This window comes from Lolium rigidum, chromosome 5 (assembly GCF_022539505.1).
Source record: "Lolium rigidum isolate FL_2022 chromosome 5, APGP_CSIRO_Lrig_0.1, whole genome shotgun sequence".
NCBI lineage: Eukaryota > Viridiplantae > Streptophyta > Magnoliopsida > Poales > Poaceae > Lolium > Lolium rigidum.
Window position 1 is genome coordinate 200,511,772 of NC_061512.1, and position 10,984 is coordinate 200,522,755.

Here is a 10,984-nt window from a genome sequence, read left to right on the forward strand (position 1 = left end):
CTTTTGATTCTATTATTAGAACAAGTTATGATGTTGATGCTTCATCTCTTGATAACACTTGATATACACTTTCTGCGCCTAGCTGAAAGGCGTTAAAGAAAAGCGCTTATGGGAGACAACCCATGTTTTACTACAGTATTTTTGTTTTATACTTGAGTCTTGGAACTTGTTTACTACTGTAGCAACCTCTCCTTATCTTATTTTTGTGCTTTGTTGTGCCAAGTAAAGTCTTTGATAGTAAGGTTCATACTAGATTTGGATTGCTGCGCAGTAACAGATTTCTTTGCTGTCACGAATTTCGACCTGCCCCTCTGTAGGTAGCTCAGAAAAATATGCCAATTTACGTGCGTGATCCTCGGATATGTACGCAACTTTCATTAAATTTGGGAATTTTCATTTGAGCAAGTCCGGTGCCTCAATAAAATCCATCTTTACGGACTGTTCTGTTTTGACAGATTCTGCCTTTTATTTCGCATTGCCTCTTTTGCTATGATGGATGAATTTCTTTGTTCCATTAATGTCCAGTAGCTTTATGCAATGTCCAGAAGTGTTAAGAATGATTGTGTCACCTCTGAACATGTTAATTTTTATTATGCACTAACCCTCTAATGAGTTGTTTCGAGTTTGGTGTGGAGGAAGTTTTCAAGGATCAAGAGAGGGAGATGATACAATATGATCAAGGAGAGTGAAAGCTCTAAGCTTGGGGATGCCCCGGTGGTTCACCCCTGCATATTTTAAGAAGACTCAAGCGTCTAAGCTTGGGGATGCCCAAGGCATCCCCTTCTTCATCGACAACATTATCAGGTTCCTCCCCTGAAACTATATTTTTATTCCGTCACATCTTATGTGCTTTGCTTGGAGCATCGGTTTGTTTTTGTTTTTGTTTTGTTTGAATAAAATGGATTCTAGCATTCATTGTGTAGGAGAGAGACACGCTCCGCTGTTGCATATGGACAAATATGTCCTTACGCTTTACTCATAGTATTCATGGCGAAGGTTGAATCTTCTTCGTTAAATTGTTATATGGTTGGAATTGGGAAATGCTACATGTAGTAATTCTAAAATGTCTTGAATAATTTTATACTTGGCAATTGTTGTGCTCATGTTTAAGCTCTTGCATCATATACTTTGCACCCATTAATGAAGAAACACCTAGAGCTTGCTAAATTTGGTTTGCATATTTGGTCTCTCTAAAGTCTAGATAATTTCTAGTATTGAGTTTTGAACAACAAGGAAGACGGTGTAGAGTCTTATAATGTTTACAATATGTCTTTTATGTGAGTTTTTCTCGCACCGGTTCATCCTTGTGTTTGTTTCAAATAACCTTGCTAGCCTAAACCTTGTATCGAGAGGGAATACTTCTCATGCATCCAAAATCCTTGAGCCAACCACTATGCCATTTGTGTCCACCATACCTACCTACTACATGGTATTTCTCCGCCATTCCAAAGTAAATTGCTTGAGTGCTACCTTTAAAATTTCCATTCTTCACCTTTACAATATATAGCTCATGGGACAAATAGCCTAAAAACTATTGTGGTATTGAATATGTACTTATGCACTTTATCTCTTATTAAGTTGCTTGTTGTGCGATAACCATGTTCCTGGGGACGCCATCAACTACTCTTTGTTGAATATCATGTGAGTTGCTATGCATGTCCGTCTTGTCTGAAGTAAGGGAGATCTACCACTTTAATGGTTAGAGCATGCATATTGTTAGAGAAGAACATTGGGCCGCTAACTAAAGCCATGAATCATGGTGGAAGTTTCAGTTTTGGACATATATCCTCAATCTCATATGAGAACACTAATTGTTGCTACATGCTTATGCATTAAAGAGGAGTCCATTATCTGTTGTCCATGTTGTCCCGGTATGGATGTCTAAGTTGAGAATAATCAAAAGCGAGAAATCCAAAATGCGAGTTTTCTCCTTAGACCTTTGTACGAGCGGCATGGAGGTACCCCTTTGTGACACTTGGTTAAAACATGTGTATTGCGATGATCCCGGTAGTCCAAGCTAATTAGGACAAGGTGCGGGCACTATTAGTATACTATGCATGAGGCTTGCAACTTGTAAGACATAATTTACATGATACATATGCTTTATTACTACCGTTGACAAAATTGTTTCTTGTTTTCAAAATAAAAGCTCTAGCACAAATATAGCAATCGATGCTTTCCTCTGCGAAGGACCTTTCTTTTACTTTTATGTTGAGTCAGTTCACCTATTTCTCTCCACCTCAAGAAGCAAACACTTGTGTGAACTGTGCATTGATTCCTACATACTTGCATATTGCACTTGTTATATTTCTCTATGTTGACAATTATCCATGAGATATACATGTTATAAGTTGAAAGCAACCGCTGAAACTTAATGTTCCTTTGTGTTGCTTCAATACCTTTACTTTGATTTATTGCTTTATGAGTTAACTTTTATGCAAGACTTATTGATGCTTGTCTTTAAGTACTATTCATGAAAAGTCTTTGCTTTATGATTCATTTGTTTACTCATGTCATTACCATTGTTTTGATCGCTGCATTCATTACATATGTTTACAATAGTATGATCAAAGTTATGATGGCATGTCACTCCGAAATTATCTTTGTTATCGTTTACACCTGCTCGGGACGAGCGAGAACTAAGCTTGGGGATGCTGATACGTCTCCGACGTATCGATAATTTCTTATGTTCCATGCCACATTATTGATGATATCTACATGTTTTATACACATTATATGTCGTAATTATGCATTTCCGGCACTAACCTATTAACGAGATGCCGAAGAGCCAGTTGTTGTTTCCTGCTGTTTTTGGTTTCAGAAATCCTACAAAGGAAATATTCTCGGAATTGGACGAAATCAACGCCCAGGGTCCTATTTTTGCACGAAGCTTCCGGAAGACCGAGGGGGAAAGGAAGTGGGGCCACGAGGCGCCGACACAACAGGGCGGCGCGGCCCGGCCCTTGGCCGCGCGGCCCTGGCGTGTGGGGCCCTCGTGTGGCCCCCCGTGTTGCCCTTCCGCCTACTTAAAGCCTTCGTCGCGAAACCCCCGAGCACCGAGAGCCACGATACGGAAAACCTTACTCGTGACGCCGCCGCCGCCAATCCCATCTCGGGGATTCTGGAGATCACCTCCGGCACCCTGCCGGAGAGGGGATTCATCTCCCGGAGGACTCTTCACCGCCATGGTCGCCTCGGAGTGATGAGTGAGTAGTTCACCCCTGGACTATGGGTCCATAGCGGTAGCTAGATGGTTGTCTTCTCCTCATGTGCTTCATTGTCGGATCTTGTGAGCTGCCTAACATGATCAAGATCATCTATCCGTAATTCTATATGTTGTGTTTGTCGGGATCCGATGGATAGAGAATACTATGTTATGTTGATTATCAATCTATTACCTATGTGTTGTTTATGATCTTGCATGCTCTCCGTTATTAGTAGAGGCTCGGCCAAGTTTTTACTCTTAACTCCAAGAGGGAGTATTTATGCTCGATAGTGGGTTCATGCCTCAATTAAATGCGGGACGAGTGACGAGAAAGTTCTAAGGTTGTGGATGTGCTATTGCCACTAGGGATAAAACATTGATGCTATGTCCGAGGATGTAGTTATTGATTACATTACGCACCATACTTAATGCAATTGTCCGTTGTTTTGCAACTTAATACTGGAAGGGGTTCGGATGATAACCTCGAAGGTGGACTTTTTAGGCATAGATGCATGCTTGGATAGCGGTCTATGTACTTTGTCGTAATTCCCAATTAAATCTCACAATATTCATCATATCATGTATGTGCATTGTCATGCCCTCTCTATTTGTCAATTGCCCGACCGTAATTTGTTCACCCAACATGCTATTTATCTTATGGGAGAGACACCTCTAGTGAACTGTGGACCCCGGTCCATTCTTTACATCTGAAATACAAATCTGCTGCTATTGTTCTTTACTGTTTTTTGCAAACAATCATCATCCACACTATACATCTAATCCTTTGTTACAGCAAGACGGTGAGATTGACAACCTCACTGTTTCGTTGGGGCAAAGTACTTTTGTTTTGTTGTGCAGGTTCCACGTTGGCGCCGGAATCCCTGGTGTTGCGCCGCACTACATCCCGCCGCCATCAACCTTCAACGTGCTTCTTGGCTCCTCCTGGTTCGATAAACCTTGGTTTCTTTCTGAGGGAAAACTTGCCGCCGTACGCATCACACCTTCCTCTTGGGGTTCCCAACGGACGCGTGCTGTACGCGTATCAGGCTAATACGTCCCAAACGTATCCATAATTTCTTATGTTCCATGCTACTTTTATGATGATACCCACATGTTTTATACACACTTTATGTTATTATTATGCATTTTCCGGCACTAACCTATTGACGAGATGCCGAAGAGCCAGTTGTTGTTTTCTGCTATTTTTGGTTTCAGAAATCCTACAAAGGAAATATTCTCGGAATTGGACGAAATCAACGCCCAGGGTCTTATTTTTCCACGAAGCTTCCAGAAGATCGGAGGAGATACGAAGTGGGGCGACAAGGCGCCGACACCACAGGGCCACGCGGCCAAGGGTGGGGCCGCGCCGCCCTATGGTGTGGGGCCCTCGTGCCTCCACCAACCCTACCCTTCTGCCTACTTAAAGCCTTTGTCGCGAAAACCCCAGTACCGAGAGCCACGATACGGAAAACCTTCCAGAGACGCCGCCGCCGCCAATCCCATCTCGGGGGATTCAGGAGATCGCCTCCGGCACCCTGCCGGAGAGGGGAATCATCTCCCGGAGGACTCTTCATCACCATGATCGCCTCCGGATTGATGTGTGAGTAGTTCACCCCTGGACTATGGGTCCATAGCAGTAGCTAGATGGTTGTCTTCTCCTCATTGTGCTATCATGTTAGATCTTGTGAGCTGCCTATCATGATCAAGATCATCTATTTGTAATGCTACATGTTGTGTTTGTTGGGATCCGATGAATATGGAATACTATGTCAAGTTGATTATCAATCTATCATATATGTGTTGTTTATGTTCTTGCATGCTCTCCGTTGCTAGTAGAGGCTCTGGCCAAGTTGATACTTGTAACTCCAAGAGGGAGTATTTATGCTCGATAGTGGGTTCATGCCTCCATTGAATGCTGGGATAGTGACGAGAAAGTTCTAAGGTTGTGGATGTCTTGTTGCCACTAGGGATAAAACATCGATGCTTTGTCTAAGGATATTTGTGTTGATTACATTACGCACCATACTTAATGCAATTGTCTGTTGTTTGCAACTTAATACTGGAAGGGGTTCGGATGATAACCTGAATGTGGACTTTTTAGGCATAGATGCATGCTGGATAGCGGTCTATGTACTTTGTCGTAATGCCCTGATTAAATCTCATAGTACTCATCGTGATATATGTATGTGCATTGTTATGCCTTCTTTATTTGTTAATTGCCCAACTGTAATTTGTTCACCCAACATGCTATTTATCTTATGGGAGAGACATCACTAGTGAACTGTGGACCCCGGTCCATTCTTTACATCTGAAATACAATCTACTGCAATACTTGTTCTTTACTGTTCTTCGCAAACAAACATCATTTTCCACACTATACATCTAATCCTTTGTTTACGAGCAAGCCGGTGAGATTGAAAACCTCAGCTGTTACGTTGGGGCAAAGTACTTTGATTGTGTTGTGCAGGTTCCACGTTGGCGCCGGAATCCCTGGTGTTGCGCTGCACTACACTCCGCCACCAACAACCTTCACGTGTTCCTTGACTCTTACTGGTTCGATAACCTTGGTTTCTTACTGAGGGAAAACTTGCTGCTGTGCGCATCACACCTTCCTCTTGGGGTTTCCCAATGGACGTGTGTCTTACACGCCATCAGGGACCAACTCATTGGCGGTCCCAGGTCTGGAGAAGGCCATTCAACGCACAAAGGACAAAGACCTATGCACATCCTCGAAATCCCTTGATGAGTTTACTGTCTTACAAAGCATTTCCGATGATAATCTCTTAATGGCCGTGTGTGATAGTTGTGTTGTGTTTCCTTCGGTGGCGGGCAACCCTGCTCCAATTATCTCCATCATACGTGCGAAATAGTTAGGTCTTGCTGAGCTGGCGCTATCCTGTGATAAGATTGAAGAAGAGGCACGCCAGGCCAAGGAACAATTGAGTAAAGAAAAGGAAGCAGAGTAGCAGGTCTCCCAGGACCGGGGTCGGTCTCCGTCAGAGGGGTCTGGAGGAAGATGCGCAATGGAAAACCGTCAAATCCGAGGGAGGAAGATCCAGAAAAGGCTCCGGTGATAGGAAGGAGAATCCTAACCCGCCAAGCACAAAGACGTGGTGTGGTTTTTCCATGAGAGTGCTATACTGGAAGATATGCTGGTTTGGTGTAAGGGGCGCCGAACTTTGCTAAAAGATTAATTACCTCCATACTCATCGCATTGATATTGTTTGTCTCCAAGAAACAATCAAGCAACACTTCACAGACATGGAGCTCCGGAGTTTTGAGATCGGAGACAAGTTCTTTTGGTTCTAGCTCCCGGCCTCCGAAAATTCAGGAGGAATGCTGATCACGCTTTATCTACATCCTTCCTGGAGGAGATTTCTCGCAAGGTCAAAAATGTTGCTGCTCCAATCATCATGGGAAGAGATTTAAGCTTGCTTCGCGCGACGCATGACAAGAACAATGATAGAGTTAATTCGGCCAGGTTGGATCTTTTAATGAATACATTGCAAACTGGGGGTTTGCGTGAGCTTCCGAGGTCTGGGGCAAGGTTTACCTGGAAGAACAAGTAGCTCAATCTGGTACGGTGTGTGCTGGACACGGTGTTCATGTCTCTGGAGCTGGAGCCGCGCTTCCCCTTCTGCTCCCTGGTGGCGGAAACCAGCCTGAGTTCTGACTACACGCCTTTAATTTGTGACTCCCAGGAAGGGGTGCCACCAAGGAGCAATAGATTATTGTTTGAAAGCGATGGCTTTCATGATACGCTCCATAGGTTCTAGGCGTCGTAGTCAGACAGGGTGGCCGGGCATGATATCATTGACTGGTGGAACTTCATGAGCTCGGGGCTCCGCCAAAACCTGTGGGAGTTGGAGCGCCAACCAGGGCAAGAAATCCAAGGCTCATAAAAAGATTATGTTGGAGCAAATCAAGGATTTAGACAACAGAGCTGATGAGGCAAGTATTGATGCGAATGAATGGGCCTTAAGTTATCACCTTGAGGACCAAATCATGGTTGTATACCGTCAGGAGGACGAATACTGGAGACAGAGGGGTAGGATTAGATGGTCCATGTTGGGAAATTCTAACACGACCTATTTTCATGCGGTGGCTAATGGCAGGCGCATAAAGTGCAACATTAGCTCGTTGTTGGCGAAGGATGCCATTTCCGTCAAAAGATAGATTCAAGAACACATTTACGACTTCCATAGACAGTTGTTGGGCTCGGAGGCGCCTAGGTACTATGCTCTTGCTCCGGACTCATGGGGAGCGAAGGCTATAGTTTTATTGGATAAAATAACAACCTTTTGCACACCTTTTCCGAACAAGAATTAGAAAACATAGTTATGGGACATAAAATTTTGGGGTGGTCAAACACGAGATCTAGCACATTCTGAATGACTTTGTCCTTGGCCGGATTGATATTGCGAGACTAAACCTCTGGGTTCTTTCTCTTATTCCGAAAGCTAGCCAAATCTCCCAGTTCAGACCAATTCCCCTCAACTACGTGATTTTCAAGATTGTTTCCAAAGCTTCCGCGTTTAAATTGGACCCCATCGCTCACATATCACTATTCCCAACCAAACAACATTTATTAGGGCAGGTTCATCATTGATGGGGTCTTGGATCTTCATGAGATTGTGCACGAGGTTAATTCCAAGAAGTTGGGATGAATTCTGCTAAAACTGAACTTTGAGAAAGCTTAAGATCGTGTCAACTCAGATTTCCTTACCGAAGTTCTCTGCTGAAAAGGCTTTGACCCAGGGGTGGTTCATCGCATCTCGCAGTTAGTGTCTGATGCGTGCAGTTGACACACGTCCGTTGGGAACCCCAAGAGGAAGGTGTGATGCAGACAGTAGCAAGTTTTCCCTCAGAAAGAAACCAAGGTTTATCGAACTAGGAGGAGCCAAGAAGCACGTTGAAGGTTGATGGTGGCGGAATGTAATGCGGCACAACACCAGGGATTCCGGCGCCAACGTGGAACCTGCACAACACAACCAAAGTACTTTGCCCCAACGAAACGAGTGAGGTTGTCAATCTCACCGGCTTGCTGTAACAAAGGATTAACCGTATTGTGTGGAAGATGATTGTTTGCGAAAAACGAGTAAAACAAGTATTGCGATAGATTGTATGCGATGTAAAGAATAGGACCGGGGTCCACAGTTCACTAGAGGTGTCTCTCCCATAAGATAAAAGCATGTTGGGTGAACAAATTACAGTCGGGCAATTGACAAATAGAGAGGGCATAACAATGCACATACATGATATGATAAATATAGTGAGATTTAATTGGGCATTATGACAAAGTACATAGACCGCTATCCAGCATGCATCTATGCCTAAAAAGTCCACCTTCAGGTTATCATCCGAACCCCTTCCAATATTAAGTTGCAAAACAACAGACAATTGCATTAAGTATGGTGCGTAATGTAATCAATAACTACATCCTTAGACATAGCATCAATGTTTTATCCCTAGTGGCAACAACACATCCACAACCATAGAACTTTCTGTCACTGTCCCAGATTTAATGGAGGCATGAACCCACTATCGAGCATAAATACTCCCTCTTAGAGTTAAGAGCAAAAACTTGGCCAGAGCCTCTACTAATAACGGAGAGCATGCAAGATCATAAACAACACATAGGTAATAGATTGATAATTAACATAACATAGTATTCTCTATCCATCGGATCCCGACAAACATAACATATAGTATTACAGATAGATGATCTTGATCATGTTAGGCAACTCACAACAATGAAGCACAATGAGGAGAAGACAATGATGGCGTGTAACTCACACGTTCGTTGGGAACCCCAAGAGGAAGGTATGATGCGCACACCAGCAAGTTTTCCCTCAGAAAGAAACCAAGGTTTATCGAACCAGGAGGAGCCAAGAAGCACGTTGAAGGTTGATGGCGGCGGGATGTAGTGCGGCGCAACACCAGAGATTCCGGCGCCAACGTGGAACCTGCACAACACAACCAAAGTACTTTGCCCCAACGAAACAGTGAGGTTGTCAATCTCACCGGCTTGCTGTAACAAAGGATTAACCGTATTGTGTGGAAGATGATTGTTTGCAAGAAAACAAGTAAAACAAGTATTGCAGCAGATTTGTATTTCAAGTATAAAAGAATGGACCGGGGTCCACAGTTCACTAGAGGTGTCTCTCCCATAAGATAAAAGCATGTTGGGTGAACAAATTACGGTCGGGCAATTGACAAATAGAGAGGGCATAACAATGCACATACATGTCATGATAAGTACGAGTGAGATTTAATTGGGCATTACGACAAAGTACATAGACCGCCATCCAACTGCATCTATGCCTAAAAAGTCCACCTTCAGGTTATCATCCGAACCCCTTCCAGTATTAAGTTGCAAAGCAACGGACAATTGCATTAAGTATGGTGCGTAATGTAATCAACAACTACATCCTTAGACATAGCATCAATGTTTTATCCCTAGTGGCAACAACAATCCACAACCTTAGAACTTTCTCGTCACTCGTCCCGGATATCAATGGAGGCATGAACCCACTATCGAGCATAAATACTCCCTCTTGGAGTTAAGAGCAAAAACTTGGCTAGAGCCTCTACTAATAACGGAGAGCATGCAAGATCATAAACAACACATAGGTAATAACTTGATAATTAACATAACATAGTATTCTCTATCCATCGGATCCCGACAAACACAACATATAGTATTACAGATAGATGATCTTGATCATGTTAGGCAGCTCACAAGATCCAACAATGAAGCACAATGAGGAGAAGACAACCATCTAGCTACTGCTATGGACCCATAGTCCGGGGGTGAACTACTCACTCATCACTCCGGAGGCGACCATGGCGGTGAAGAGTCCTCCGGGAGATGAATCCCTTCTCCGACAGGGTGCCGGAGGAGATCTCCGGAATCCCCGAGATGGGATTGGCGACGGCGGCGTCTGCGGAAGGTTTTCCGTATCGTGGCTCTCGGTGCTCGGGGGTTTCGCGACGGAGGCTTTAAGTAGGCGGAAGGGCAACGCGGGGGGCCACACGAGGGCCCCACGCCATAGGTCGGCGCGGCCAGGGCCTGGGCCGCGCCGCCCTATGGTGGCGGCGCCTCGTGGCCCCACTTCGACTCCTCTTCGGTCTTCTGGAAGCTTCGTGGCAAAATAGGACCCTGGGCGTTGATTGATACGTCTCCGACGTATCGATAATTTCTTATGTTCCATGCCACATTATTGATGATATCTACATGTTTTGTACACATTTTATGTCATTATTATGCGTTTTCCGGAACTAACCTATTGACGAGATGCCGAAGGGCCAGTTCCTGGTTTCTGCTGTTTTTGGTTTCAGAAATCCTAGTAACGAAATATTCTCGGAATGGGACGAAATCAACGCCCAGGTTCCTATTTTGCCCGGAAGCATCCAGAACACCCGAGAGCCGCTAGAGGGGGGCCACAGGGCCCCCAGATGATAGGCCGGCGCGGCCCACCCCCTGGCCGCGCGGCCCTATGGTGTCGTCGCCCCTTCGACCTTCTGACGACGCCTCTTCGCCTATATAAAGGTCCCAGACCTAAAACCTCGAGACGGAAAAGCCACGGTACGAGAAACCTTCCAGAGCCGCCGTCATCGCGAAGCCAAGATCCGGGGGACGGGAGTCTCCGTTCCGGCACGCCGCCGGGGCGGGGAAGTGCCCCGGAAGGCTCCTCCATCGACACCACCGCCATCTTCATCAACGCTGCTTGTCTCCCATGAGGAGGGAGTAGTTCTCCATCGAGGCTCGGGGCTGTA